The following is a 15,720-nucleotide window of genomic DNA, read 5'->3' as shown; positions in this document are numbered from 1 at the left end:
GCAAACTTATCAGTTACAGTACAAGGTTACGCGGCTAGTGGATGGGGGATAGAGGGTTCAGACCAAATGACTCCTCAGTCTGTGGTTCCCTTTGCATTCCAAGATCAACATGCGCTGACATCTGACGGTGTCTCTGCTGCATGCGCTGCCATCCAGCTCCACTGCAGCTGCAGGACACAGTTCAGAAATCATGTCTTGTCAGGGCTAGGCGGTAGCTTAAGGACCAGCTTAAGGATCTCAGTTCGAGCCCCCGGCTCCCCACCTGCAGGGGAGTCGCTTCACAAGCGATGAAGCAGGTCTACAGATATCTGTCTTTTTCTCCTCCTGTCTTTCTATCCTCTCTCTCTATTTCTCTCTGTCCTGTCCAATGGTATCAACAATAACAACCACAACAAGGGCAACAAAATCGAAAAAAAAAAAATGGCCTCCAGGAGCAGTGGATTTGTAGTGTAGGCACCGAACCCAACAGTAACCCAGGAGGCAAAAAATAATAATAATAAAATAAAATAAATCATGTCTTGTCAATTCCAAATGATTTGTCAAAACTCTTGACTATTCTGTTTTCAGAATAACTTTATAAATCAAGTTGCTTTCTGTTTCGAGAGCCCAGCCCCACTAGGGAAAGATATAAACAGACTGGGAGTATGGATTGACCTGCTAACACCCATGTCCAGTGGAGAAGCAATTACAGAAGCCAGAACTCCCACCTTCTGCTCCCCACAATGATCCTGTGTCCAGGCTCCCAGAGGGATAAATAACAGGGAAGTTTCCAATGGAGGGGATGGGATGCAGAACTCTGGTGATGGGAATTGTATGTAGTTGTACCCCTCTTATCCTATGATCTTGTTGATAGTTTTTACTTTATAAATAAATTAATAACAAAAAATAGCTTCTATGTATTTTTACTTCTATGTATTTTTCATAAAAAAAATACCTTCTATGTGGGCCAGGCAGTGGTACGCCTGGTACAGATGTTACATGTTCAGAGACCTGAGTTCAAGGCCCCAGTCCCCACCCACAGAAGCTTCACAAGTGGTGAAGTCAGGCTGCAGTCTTGCCTTCCTCTATTAAAAAGTTAATATTCCTACCAGATGGATCTTCAATTGGCACTGCACCCAGTACATTCAGAAATAATGACCAGGAGCCAGGCGGTGGCACACCTGGTCAGGTGCACACACTAAATTTACAGTGCACAAGAACCCATGTCAAAGCCCCTAGGCCCCACCTGCAGGGGGAATCTTCACAATTGGTGAAGCAGGGCTGCAGGTGTCTCTCTGTCTCTTTCCCTCTCCACCTCCTCCCCTATCAATCTCTGTCTCTATCCAAATAGATATATAAAAATATGATTTAAAAAATAGAGAATGCCTCTTTTAAAAAATAAACAATGAAATATTGATGACAATTAAAATGAATATCATAATAAACTCTAGAGACCATCTCAGCAGCGGCCTAGACAAATCTCTGTGGTTCCTATTCCAGTGTCTTGTTCTTTCTTGAGGCTTTATCCTGAGTCAACTTAGCGAAGTTGGAACTGCGTCTCCCAGAATGCCCTCCCCCTTCTTTCTTTGGCTCTGATGCCCACAACATAGTATTTATTGCATGAGTTCTGGAAAGAAGAAAGAAGTATTGAACAGGTGGTGGTGGAGTTCACCTATAGATTTCTGGAGCCCATTGTTCACTTCCTTGGCAAGAAGCAGAGTCTGACTGACAACTATTTCTTCTGCCACAACATGTGAGTACAGTCTACTCAGACATGGAAGTCTTGACAAATACTGTCAAGAAAGGACAAAAAAGTAGGATATATTTGAGTGACTCTGGGTATATTATAAAACATAATTATTAAACAAAAATTCCAAAAAAAAAAACCCACAACAATCATGTTCAGCGAGGGAGAAGTCTGTATTCCTACCGTAATGGTATTTATTGTAAAGATGCTTACAGATAAGGATTATTTACCACATTTTAAACATTTATTGAGTATTCAATGGACATACAAATCAAACTTAAGGTACATACACTGTATTTTTAAATAATAAATTAAGGGGCCACATGGCAGTGCACGAGGCAGAGTGCACGTGATCAATGACAAGAAACTGGGTTTGAGCCTCTGGTCCTTGCCTCGTGGGAGAAGCTGCAGGAGTAGTCAGTACTGCAGGTCTCTCTCTATCTCTCTCTCTCACTTTCTCTCTCTCTCTTTGAAAAACAAGATCAGAAGGGAAAACACTACACAGAACATGGACTGGAGTTGGCGTATTGCACCAAAGTAAAAGACTCTGGGGTGGGTAGAGGGGTGGTTTCAGGTCCTGGAACATGATGGCAGAAGAGGACCTAGTGGGGGGTTTATTGCTATATGGAAAACTAAGAAATGTTATGCATGTAAAAACTACTGTATTTTACTGTTGACTGTAAAGTATTAATCCCCCAGTACAGAAATAAAAAAGAATAATGTTGTTTAACATCATTCATCATGATCCTTATCCCCAGTGGTAAGTGACTATAGCTGAATGCCCTGACACGGTTTCTTATATTCTTCTATTAATTCACCACGTGACTGAGCATAAACATCCGTTGGCTCCATTATTATTTTGGATATTATGATTTCTAGAAAACAGGGAGTAAAATGGCACTATTATTATTTACCAAAGAAAGCAAGTACTACATAGAGAGACTTTGGAGAAATGAACTAGGACAAAAGCTCAGATAAGATCCCCCAAAAGTAGAAGCACATAAGAGTGAGGGCAATATCCAAACACTAACTGAGACATTAGTCAAAGCAGTGAGGAAAGAATTTGAAAGAAACTTTTCGCCCTCTCCTGTGGTTTATAAATAACTAATACCAGAAATTGTCTTGTATTTTAGTTATATAGAGAGTAACAAAATACTTATCAGAAAATAGCATCATCAAAACTGTGAAAACAATGAGACTCTGAAAATCACTATCTCCAGGTCATTAGAGAGCTGGAAGCTGAAATAGCTGAGCTAAAAGCACAAGTAGCTGAACAAGCTAAAACAGTATCAGAACAGGGTCACAAAACAGCTGAGCTACAGAAAACAACAGAAGGGAGAGAGAATAGAATAAGTGAGGCAGAAAACAGAATTAGCAAGATTGAGGACAAAGGAGAGAAATCTAACAAAGAAGTAAGAGATCAAGAGATACTGAAAACAATAACAGATACATATGGGATGACTTCAAAAGAAATAATATACGCATTATAGCCCTATCAGAACAATTTTATATTTAGCAATAATTACAAAAAAGAAAAGCAAACAAACAAACAAAAAAGGTTTTTTTTTATGAGAGAGGGAAGCATTGCAGGAGACAGCACACCGTTCTGTCATCTGTAATGTTCCATTGCAGTTTTGTCTTTCCTGCTTATATTCCCTTTCTCTCTTCCTTTCTTTCTTTATTTTTTCTCTTTATAGGGGGTAATGGTTTACAGTTAGTTGGTACATTGTGTAAAATTTACCAGTTTTTCATGTAACACTCTAACTCTCTCTAGGTCCTCCTCTGCCATCATGTTCCAGGACCTGGACCCCCCCCCACACACACACACACACCCAGAGTCCTTTACTTTGGTGCAATACATCAACTCCAGACCAAGTCTGCTTAGTGTTTTCCATTTTTATCTTATTTTTCAATTTCTGGCTGATCTCACTTCACATGATTCCTTCAAGCTGAATCCAAGATGAGGTGAAGAAGGTGAAGTCACCATTCTTAACAGCTGAGTAGTATTCCATTGTGTGTCTAGACCACAACTTGCTCAGCCACTCATCTGTTGTTGGACACTTGGGTTGCTTCCAGGTTTTGGCTATTACACTTTGTGCTGCTACGAACACAGGTGCACACAGATCTTTTTGGATGGGTGTGTTTGACTCCTTGGGATCTATTCCCAGGAGAGGAATTGCAGGGCCATGGGTTAGGCCACCTCTAGGCTTCCTGTTTTTATGTGGTGCCAGGTTTCAAACTCAGGGTCCCACAGTTGCAAGTCTCAGGCTCTTTTGCTGAGTCACCTCCCCTACCCCTAGTGCTTTCTGATTTTGAAAAAGCTTTTCAGCCTCTCCTGTGGTTTATAAATAACTAACACCAGAAGTTGTCTTGTATTTTAGTTGTCTAGAGAGTAATAAGATGCTTAGCACTTACCCATCACATAAACGTACACTGCAATATGGAATCATATTCTATTAACAGTGACTTCATTCAGCTATAAAACGAAAGATGTTCACCCCATTTTAATTGATAGTGCTCTTCCACTGTGAACACCATTAATGTTTTAAAACATCTAATGTGATATGTGAAAAAGAATATTTACTTTTTAGCCAGACTCTCACCTTTTTTTTTTATGAGTATGGTCATAAACAGCTGATTTAATGAGATTTCCATAATCTAGGACACATATTTGTGCAATGAAGGACTTATTTTTAAGCCAGAGAATCCCTCAGCTCTGTCTTAAGGTAGAGCTGGGATTGAAGGTGGGACCTCCAAGCCTTGGGCATGAGAGTCTTTGCTTAACTATTATGCTATCTTCCTGGATGGATTTTTAAAATAAATAACTAGTCTGTACATTTTGCTTAAAGTTTATACTTATCTCATACCAATAATGAAGTAGGTTTTTATAGGAACAACACTGATTAATTTTCTATGATAAAGTAAGTTTCTTAGTATGTAAACTAGAAAAAAAAAATCAGATCGGGTGTCTGACAGTAGCACAGCGGGTTAAGCGCAGGTGGCGCAAAGCACAAGGACCGGCCGGCATAAGGATCCCAGTTTGAGACCCCAGCTCCCCACCTGCAGGGGAGTCACTTCACAGGCGGTGAAGCAGGTCTGCAGGTGTCTGTCTTTCTCTCCCCCTCTCTGTCTTCCCCTCCTCTCTCCATTTCTCTTTTTCCTAACAACGATGGCATCAATAACAACAACAATAACTACAACAATAAAAAACAACAAGGGTAACAAAAAGGAAAATAAATAAATAAATATTTTTTAAAAATCAGATCATTTCTTAAAAGTTAACATACAGAAATGACAGAGTGGTAAAGACTTTCCAGCTTCATATGAAAATTATATTGAAAAAAAAGAAAATTATTGGACACTGTGTGAATACTTTTGGCCTCTAGGCCAGTAAAATCAAATGATCTGTGTATTCATTCATTCTTACTGTTTTATACCCAAATACATGTGTGAAACTATCACCATATATACACTTGTAACTATGTTGAAAGTTAACAAGTTCCTCATGCCTTCAGGGGGGAAAAAAAAGCATTTCTCAGGACTATCTTATCATGAACATATGGTATAGAGCTCTGGCTAAAATTCTGGCTAAAACCTGTATTCATTCATCAAAGTGTTTCTCATTACATTGGTGGATCAACAATGGTAGAGAATGTTCCATCCTCCGAAGGGGGGTTGGATAACATACTCTATGCTCCACCTGAGGAAGGTGGGTCCAGAAATTGGGGCAACTCAGAATATTCCTACTGAGGACCACAGAATGGGAGTTAGGACCTAAAGAGATGTAGAGGTTACATAGGCTCCTGTGCTGAATATAGATCAAATCCAGATCAAATCGGTGGGGGTTACTTTCAACAATATTTACACACTTGTCCCATATTGGGGAGCTACTCTTTTCCCTGGTCCAACTTTCTGGCCCTTTATCCAGCCATGACGCATCTCCCCAGACAATAACCTGGGTCCACTTGCATATCAGATGTCAGGCTCAGGCAAAAACTAATGAAGTCATGGGCCCTTTGGAATATAACTAAAATAGACCCACTAGCTATTTCCAAAACAGAGACTCCAAATCTTCATCTGCAATATCCCAGCCATAAGGTTCATAACAATTTGTTCTGCTTTAAATGTTAACTCTTTTTCAGCCACCAGGTTCAAGACACTACCATGATGTGAACCGGACTTTCCTGGGAAGATGACCCGACCAATGTCCTGGAGCTCCGCTTCCCCAGAGCCCTTCCCCACTAGGGAAAGAGAGAGACAGGCTGGGAGTATGGATCCACCTGTCAACGCCCATGTTCAGCGGGGAAGCAGTTACAGAAGCCAGACCTTCCACCTTCTGCTCCCCACAATGACCCTGGGTCCATGCTCCCAGAGGGATAGAGAATAGGAAAGCTATCAGAGGAGGGGATGGCATACGGAGTTCTGGTGGTGGGAATTGTACCCTTCTTATCCTATGGTCTTGTCAGTGTTTCCATTTTATAAATAAATAAATTAAACAAAACCCTAAATTTAATTAGTGTGCAATGTTACAAATAAGAAACATCTAAGGAGAGTGGAAAGAAAAGGTGGGTGGGAAATATAGCCTGAGACACTATGACTTGCTCTGGACACAGAATGCCAAGTGAGACTTTCTCTATTCTTTGGCTGGGCACTGAGCAGTCCCACACACTTCCATGCTGTCTACTCCCTGCCGACCCATGGGACCCAGTGCAGGCGACCAGTGTAAGGCTCAGATGCTATGTGGGATTCAGATAAACTTTCCTAGCTGAGGTCATCACAGATGGACCAGCCTCCAGTATCTGGCCTCAAGCAGGACAACGAGAAGAAATGCCACACTCAATCTAGACAAACTTGTCCCATCAAAGTAAGAACCAAATGGTTGGGTTTTTTTTAATCTGGCCAGTTTAGACTGGTGCACTCAGGGCACCATGTTTTCATGAGCATTTTCTTTTACATGAACCAAGTGTCAAACCCACTCATTTCCCAACTGGTCACAGGAGAAACCTAGTAACTGTGTGACTGCCATATACGTCCCTGCACCCATGCTCATCCTGTGAGACGGATTTCCTAGGTCACCACTGTAGCTGAGCAGAAAGCCAGAGTTCTGTGAACCTGGGCAGGTACCTTAAGCACACACATGACAGTGTGCAAGGACCCAGGTTTAAGCCCCTGGTACCCACCTGTAGGGGGAAAGCTTCATGAGTAGTGAAGCAGAGCTGCAGGGGTCTCTCTGCCTCTTTCCCCCATCGCATTTTTGTCTGTATTCAATAATAATGAAGTAAACAAACACATACATAAAAAGAAGTCAAACAAGCTAAGTAGCACAAGTGTAACAGGGCATCCTAGAGGACCAAGGAGCTGAGTGCTGGAATTCTGTCTCTCAGGCAGAGTGCACTGCCGTCTAGGAGAACCTCTGACCCTTCTGCAAAACTATGAGTGAAAACTGACCGAGAAACACTGCCAACTGGCAGAGGGAATAGGGAAAAGAGGAAACCTATGAGTGCAATACGGCTTGTGATAGAAAAAGAAGCAAAACCCACCTGTGAATAGTAATAATAATATACAACACAGGGTGGCATCCAAATTTATCCTCTCTCTTCTCAGCCTCCTCAGAGACAATATTGCTGGAGGTCCCTAGGTGACCTGGCTCCTGTCTTCACCAAGTTTTGCTCTAACAGGAGTAGTGGTTCCACCTTCTTCCTAACCATCAAAAACACACCCAGTCATTGTCAGATGTGCTCAGAGAAACAAAACTGCAGGCTGGGGAGACAGCATAACGATTATGCAAAAAGACTTTCATGCCTGAGGCACTAAAGGCCCATGCTTCGGTCCCAGGCACCACCATATTCCAGAGCTGAGCAGTGCCCCGGTCTCTCTGTGTGTATCTTTCTCTCTGCATCTCTCTCATTAACAAATAAAAATGAGTTTAAAAAAGAAACTAACTAGCATCTTCTGAGCATCAGTGGTCTACATACATATATGTTTCTACTTAAACTTCTGGAAAAGCTGAGGCTATAGTAACACAAAACATGTCCACAGTTGTCAGACACAAGGTTAGCTGGTGGGGGTGGGGAAGGGCAGAGTAACCTGGGAATGTTTTCTTCCCAAAGACTATGTTAGCAGAGACATGACTACACATTTGTCAAAATCCCTGCTATGAACCACAGACTGAATTTTACTGTAAGTAAATTAGAAAGAAAACTAGCATGGAGAAAGGAATCCCAAAGCAAATACAAAATGTGACATAGGAACCCAGCATTTTGTTACAAATGACCACAATGTAGTGGGGACTGAAAGAAAGAGTAAGTCTACTTACTTGGGAAAACAGGGCTGTAGATATTGCAAGGCTAAAGACAACACTGGTTTTCAAATATGTATGAGTTGAGGTTTACAGATTACCTTCTGTATGTAACAGGGAGGGACAAATCAGCATATAACAGAAGATGAGAGTCAGACTCCTCAGTGTCAGGGGAAGTGATTACAAGGGCAGAAAGGAAGCTGCTTGAGTATTAAGACCTGAGGTGTGGAGTTACCAGGGAAGTGCAATGACAGTGTGGAGTACACACACACAGCTGCACACACACACAGCTGCACACACACAGCTGCACACACACAGCTACACACAGGTGCACACACACAGCTGCACACACACACAGCTGCACACACACAGCTGCACACACACACAGGTGCACACACACACAGATGCACACACACAAATGCACACACACAGATGCACACACACAGCTGCACACACACACACAGCTGCACACACACAGATGCACACACACAGCTGCACACACACAGAGGTGCACACACACAGCTGCGCACACACACACACAGGTGTGCACACACACACAACTCTTCAGAAACCGGAATCAACACAGAATGTCTGTTTTTATAGATGTGAACTTAGGCTGAACATCCTCTGCTGAGGCTTCTAGAAAGAGCGGCGTTCAGTAACAAGGAGCACACTAAGGGACAGACAGACCACAGCATTTCGGCAGCATTCTCCAATTAAAAGAAGCTGAAATCCCTAAACAGTCTGAGCCCCGACCTAGGAGAGTAAAAATACAAAAGCACAGTGACCTGGGTAGAACCTCAGCTTTCATACATTGGGAAAGCCTTTGGTGCATGTGTCTTTCTTAGGAGTTTATTTTTCATCTCTCCCGTCTGTGTGCCCCACCCTGACTGACCCCCACAGATAATCTAGTTCTCCCAGTCAGTTGTAGATAGAAGCCTGCATTTCTATTTCTATTCGCGTTTGTATACTTAATCCTCTATATTCCGCATATGAGTGAAGTCATTCTGTAGCTGTCCTGCTCCTGACCTGCTTCACTGAGCATCCTCTTCTCCAACTCTATCCACTTTATCCGCTTTAAAGGCCATAATACCATCCCTTTTTATTGCTGAGTGATACTGTGTTGAGTATGTGTCCCATAACATTTTTATCCAGTCATCTGTCAAAGGGCGTCTGGGTTGTTTCTAGGTTCTTTGCTATTACGAATAAAGCCACTATGAACACGGGGTGCCTGTATCCCTTCGAGTCAGTGTTATTCCATCTTTTGGTAAATGTCCAGCAGTGGAATTGCTGGGTCACATGGCATTACGGTTTGCACTTGTCTAAGGCTCTGCCTCACTGTTCTCCACAGAGGCTGCACCCATCTGCACCCCCACCAGCAGGGCAGTAGAGCCCCTCTCTCCCCACGCCCTCTCCAACACTCATCTTCCTCTCCTTGTCTGATGTATAGTGTGAGGCCCTCACAGCTCCAGAGAATGCCGAGTTGCTCGGGAAGTGCTGGAGGAGAGGGAGGGGACATGGATGGCCCCAGTGACCAGCCGGCAGACGTGTAACAGCAAATCAAACACTGGTTGCAATGGGTTATAATCCATGGAATACATAACTACTCACAGATTTAACTGATTTAAGTGAATAATAAAGGATCACCCTAATTTGGAGAACAATTCCAGAAAAAGAAAATAAAACCTGGGCATTCTGGGTGAGGGCAGGACTTCCAGGCCAGTGGTGGACGAAGTAGCCTGCAGGGAGGTGTCAATGTGGAAGCAAGGCAGAAAGCTGCAGCTCCTATACAGGCTGGCAGCAGGGCGCCACAGGTCGCACACGCTGCCATGACACCAACCCGACTTCCCTAGGCAGACCACCTCCCCAGTGGGTCCTGGAGCCTCCCCTCCCCAGAGCTCTGGAGGTGAGAGTTGTACAGAATTGTACCCCTCTTATCCCACAATCTTGTTGATCATTATTAAATAAAAAAATAAAAGACCCTTTATAGAGTATTTTCTCAATCTTTTGATCACAAAGAATCCTTGTCCTTGGATTTGAAAAAGTTACACTTTAGCTTTCATTTCTTTCTGTACACTTTGTAGAAAATGCTAACACACATAGTATGTAACATCTGGTTAGAAATAACCAAGTGATATTATTTAAGCACATTTTAGTTACTTGTAGAGTTTGAGTAGAAATATCTCTGCAGCCAAAAGTGCTTCTACACTTTTATTATGCTCTGCTCTCTGTCTCAGGGGAAGCAAAACACTTTTAGGCAATTATGTTCTGCTGCTGCTACTAAGCCTAGTTCTTACGTGATACTTTCTGAACAAATAACAGAGGTAACAATTATAGTATGAAAAAAATTAAATAAACTTACAAGGAGACAATCAAATGCTAAGAACAGGTTATTTTTGAATGTGGAGAAAAGGAACTTGTCTACACTGTTGGTGTGAATGGGCAGGGGTCCAACCCCTGTGGAGGGAAGTCTGGAGATTTCCCAGAACACTAGGAATGGACCTACTCTACGACCCAGCAATTCCTCTAGTGGGGGTTTACCCAAAGGAAGCACAAATTCCTATCTGAAGAGATCTGTGTACACTTGTGCTCATAGCAGCACAAGTTAAAATAGCTTAAATTTGGAAGCAACCCAAATGCCTTGGCTGAGCACACACACTGCCCTGCATAAGGACCGGGATTTGAGCCTCAGCTCCCAACCAGCAGTAGGGCCGCTTCCCAGGCAGTGAAGCAGGTCTGCAGGTGTCTATCTTTCTCTCTACCTCTAGCTCACTTTTCCCTTTTAATTTCCATCTTTTCTATCAAAATAGCAGAAAGGAAAATAAAATGGCCTCCCAGAGCAGTGGGCTCATAAAGCCAGCACCAAGCCCCAGAAATAATACTGGAGGTAAAATAAAATAAAATAAAATAAAGTAAGTTGAATATGTATGCACAATGAAACACTACTCAGCTATTTAAAAAAGATGAATTTGTCTCTTGCCTCATCTTGGATGGGATTCAACAGAATCAAGTTAAATGAGATTAGTCAAACTAGGACGAATATCAGAGGATTGCTCTTACAGACGAAACTTAAGACACAGGACAAATAGAAAAAACACAAAGTGAAACTTAGCCTGGCTGTAGACTACTGCACCAAAACAAAGGACTGGGCTGGGGGGACAGGGTTTATGAGAGTGAGGGGAGACATCGGAATTCTAATGCCTGCTGATGGAAAGGACACACGTTGGTGGTGAGAGTGCTTTGCAGACAGGAGATGATAAGCTATCCACATGTCAACAGCTGTACATTAAGATTAACCCCCTCAATAAAATAATTTGAGGAAAACAAATAAGTATTTTTCTTTATTTTTAAATGTATTACTTGATAGAGACAGGGAGAAATTGAGAGGAGCAGGGGATATATATATATATAGAGAGAGAGAGAGAGACAGAGAGACACCTGTAGCCCTGCTTCACCACTCACAAAGCTTTCTCCCTGCAGGTGGGGACCAGGGGTTTGAACCTGGGTCTTTGTGCATTGTAACATGTGCACTGAACCAAGTTCATCATTGCCTGGCCCCAAGCAAGTAATTTTTAATGTAACTCACACAGTTTAAATATGAACAGCTGATATGACTCTCAAGTGCACTTCTGAATGAAAGGTCACCATAGAATTGATGACACTAATGAATTGTAGTTGGACGTGAAGGCGGCTAGTGCCGCGTTTATATGATACAGGCGCTCACACCAGGCGGCTAGCGCCGCGTTTATATGATATAGACGTTCACACCAGGATTTAAGGATGGAATTCATCCTACCTCATTGTCATTATGTGTAATTTATAACAAAATTCTTATTAAGCATGAGATGAGGGCAGAGAATATCAGTAGAGAATACACATTTTATCACATGCTGACACATTATTCCTGAAACATCTGATTCCTGAGTGAATGTATGTATCTAAGCAAATCAATCTGGTGTTACATGAACTTGATTATTCTGACTTAGGGACGGTTAACTCCCTCGAAAGTATGAGCAGAATGACTGTGATATAGTGCAATGATTTTTACCATGAAACTCTTCTGATATTTTAGTTCATATTGTCGATAGTCCCTTGGCACTTTCCTGTCTCCCAATGCTGTATTTATAGCTTGGGGTCTACTACTCCTAAAAATCTATAAAATCTAACTTCCATTCTTAGGTAAATTAAAAGGGGGGGGATCTTTCACTTATCTAAAGGCTATCATGTTAGTTTTAAAGACCAGAACACTGTGTATTGAATTCACAGAATTACATAGAGTCATCATTTTTAAAGTATCATTTATTTGAGTGCTCTGGATAAGTTAGTGTTGTGCTTAAAACATCTTTATATGACATAAAATATGCCCAAATAAAATGAATCTTTGGAGAAATAAATTACTTTTTCTGGAAAAGTATATTCTATCCTAATTATAACATAAAGTTTTGTCTGAATGTTATCTATATACAAAACTTTAATACAGTGGTCCGAGAGGCAGTGCAGTGGATAAAGCATTGGATTCTCAAGCATGAGGTTCTGAATTCAATCCCCGGCAGCACATGTACCAGAGTAATGTCTGGTTCTTTCTCTCTCTCCTCCTATCTTTCTCATAAATAAAATATTTTAAAAAATAAACCAAACAAAAGAAGAATCTTTAATAAATTGCTGCCTTTTATGAAAAAAGTCTTCTCAACTTTGCTGTAAAGATAGAATTAAGGTGGACAAGTACAGCATTGACATGAAGGGTATGTGGAAGAAGGAGAGACATGGGTAGAGTGGGGATTTCTCAAATTTGTGGAGAATGACAAAAGAGGAAATGATAAAATAGCATCACCAAATCAGACTCCTAACAGATAACCAGACTGACCCATACATGCAACTAGGCATTAATTAGCACCCGAGGAAGAAAAGGAGGTCAGGAAGCATGGGAAATAAACATGTGGGGGGAGCATGGCTGATCTAGGTGACCGGCTTCTCACAACATCCCCAAACCAGGAAGTCACAGCCTAGGAAAATAAACATGTGGGGGGAGCATGGCTGATCTAGGTGACCAGCTTCTCACAACATCCCCAAACCAGGAAGTCACAGCCTAGGGCCAAAGTCAACACAAGAACAAGGACAACGTTCAAAATGTTATTATTCATGTGGTGCACCTTGTTGAGTATGCTTTGCCAGCACCCAGGTTCACGTCAGAGGACAGTTTCATGAGTGGTGAAGCGGTGCTTCAGGTGTTTGTCTCTCCTCTGTCTCCCCCTGCCTCTCCATTGCTGGCTGACACTATCCAATAAATAAATAAAGATTTTATAAAGACATTAACAAAAAGCCTCGTTACTTCTCAAGTACCAACGTTAGTTGCGTTCTGGTCATGGGTCTTTACCGTCAATGTTAGAATGTTAGACCTACTGGCTACATCCAGTGACACTGTTAATGTATGCTCCAATCATAGTTCGGTGAGTGTTTAGCCAGGTCTACGTCTAAGGCCAAGGGCAACAGCTCATTGCCATGGAATGAGGTAAGACTGACACTGAGCTAGGAGATATCTTTAGAGGAAATCATTTGTTGAGTTTGTTGAAATCATTGCTGCGCTTTGAGAAGACAAACTAAGCTCCAGTCGTGAACTGAAAGAATGTGACTTGAGAGTGGATTCAGTGACAGAAAGACTTACGTGCCTGAGGCTTCAAGTACAATTCCTGGAGTTTCACATGTCCTGGTTGTTCTAGTTTCGGTTCTCTCCTTAGCTAGTCACTTCTAATTTGGTTCTCTCAAGAACGTGCAGAAAACGTGTCAGCTGGGTATGCAACTATCTGGGTATGCGATTACAAAGAAAAAGGGAACTCCTGCATGCACGTGTCTGTGGGGCTGCTTCAGTGCCTGTTCATGTGAGAGTCTCCCCTAAATGGAAACAGAAGTCATGAACATGGAGACAGAAGTCAGAATCTTGTACCAGTCTTGCAAATGTCACCCCATCCCATCTGCCCTATCCTATTATTTATAAGCAAGTCAATAAGACTGCTCAGTACATGTGCAGTGAAAGGAGATTTTCCTAAGACCTGATGCCAGGAGGCGGGCAGCATGTAGCATGTTAGAGCCAGTGCAGAACAAGACTTCCAGGCCTGAGGTCCTAAACTCGATTCCTGACTGCCACAGGGCTGACCTGAGCGGTGCCCTCGCCTGTCTCTTTCTTTCTCCTCCCCCTGAATAAATCCATACTTACTAAAAGGAAGTATGATTCCTAACAAAACACTCAATCACCTTTCTCTTCTAACTTTTAAAAACAAAACAGTTCCTTTATTTTGTTCTAGCTATCCATAGATTTATAGTACCATATGCCAAGAAGTCTATTATTTTCTTTTTTGCTTATTTGATAACTCTCCCGAAGAAAAGATGAATAACTCTACAAAAGGCAAACCTCCTTCCTGTGAAACTTTCCTTGTGAAATGCAGATGCAAGAGTAAAATCAGTGTTTCTTTTCTAACAAAGCAAACGAAGGCATGTTGTCTCCCTTTAAATCCCCAATGCATACATTTTTATCTTTAGTTTATAAAAAAAATTTTAATATTTATTGATTCCCTTTTTGTTGTCCTTGTTGTTTTATTGTTGTAATTATTATTGTTGTTGTTACTGATGTCGTCATTGTTGGATAGGACAGAGAGAAATGGAGAGAGGAGGGGAAGACAGAGAGGGGGAGAGAAAGACAGACACCTGCAGACCTGCTTCACCGCCTGTGAAGCGACTCCCCTGCAGGTGGGGAGCCGGGGGCTCGAACCGGGATCCTTGCACTGGTCCTTGCTCTTTGCACCATGTGCACTTAACCCGCTGCGCTACTACCCGACTCCCTTTTATTTTTATTTTACTTTGTATAATAAACTCAAACCTAAGAAGTTAAATTATGATATTCGGTTTTACTTCCACAACTTCACTTTGTGAGCAACTCATTTTTCATGTATTCTGATTTATTAATGTAAAAATTAATTGCTTTCCTAGCTAGTGCAGAAAGGAAGGTAAAATCAATTCTGCAGAGGTAGGAAAGTCTTAATTTCTACTTCAAAATAGTAAGGAAAACTCAATTTCATAAATATTTAAATCCTACTTTCCTTTAAAAATATATTGAATCTCAGCAAGGAGTTTCAAAGAGGCTGCTCTATCTCAATTCTCATTTGTTTTACCAAGAATTTAGGGCTTCATCAGAATAATAATTAGTTTCACTTAATCATTCTTTTACCTTGATATCATAACCTTACTAGTATTACATAATGCAAAAATAAAATGAGAATCAGTTTCAGGAATAATCTAGAAGACATATGGCAATCCTGTTCTGACAGGAATGATCTAGAAGTCACATGGCAATCCTGTTCTGACAGGAACGATCTAGAAGATACATGGTAATACAGTTCTGACAGGAACGATCTAGAAGCTACATGGTAATACAGTTCTGACAGGAACGATCTAGAAGATACATGGTAATCCAGTTCTGACAGGAACGATCTAGAAGATACATGGTAATACAGTTCTGACAGGAATGATATAGAAGGCACATGGCAATCCTGTTCTGACAGGAACAATCTAGAAGATACATGGTAATCCTGTTCTGACAGGAACGATCTAGAAGATACATGGTAATCCAGTTCTGACAGGAATGATCTAGAAGATACATGGTAATACAGTTCTGACAGGAACGATCTAGAAGACACATGGCAAT

General features: G+C 41.6%; 1 long non-coding RNA gene across 1 annotated transcript in view; it reads left to right on the top strand.

Moving 5' to 3' along the window:
* Nucleotides 1-11,451: 11,451 nt before the first annotated feature.
* The window catches only part of LOC132533509 (uncharacterized), a 545,842-nt gene continuing 541,573 nt past the window's right edge, over nucleotides 11,452-15,720 (top strand). Inside the window, exon 1 of the long non-coding RNA XR_009545402.1 lies at nucleotides 11,452-11,517. This is a non-coding gene — a long non-coding RNA (uncharacterized LOC132533509). The remainder of the gene's footprint in view (nucleotides 11,518-15,720) is intronic.

Source organism: Erinaceus europaeus, chromosome 16, assembly GCF_950295315.1.
Source record: "Erinaceus europaeus chromosome 16, mEriEur2.1, whole genome shotgun sequence".
Lineage (NCBI taxonomy): Eukaryota > Metazoa > Chordata > Mammalia > Eulipotyphla > Erinaceidae > Erinaceus > Erinaceus europaeus.
The sequence above is the reverse complement of the archived record's forward strand: the minus strand, read 5'-3'. Positions and strand labels throughout refer to the sequence as shown.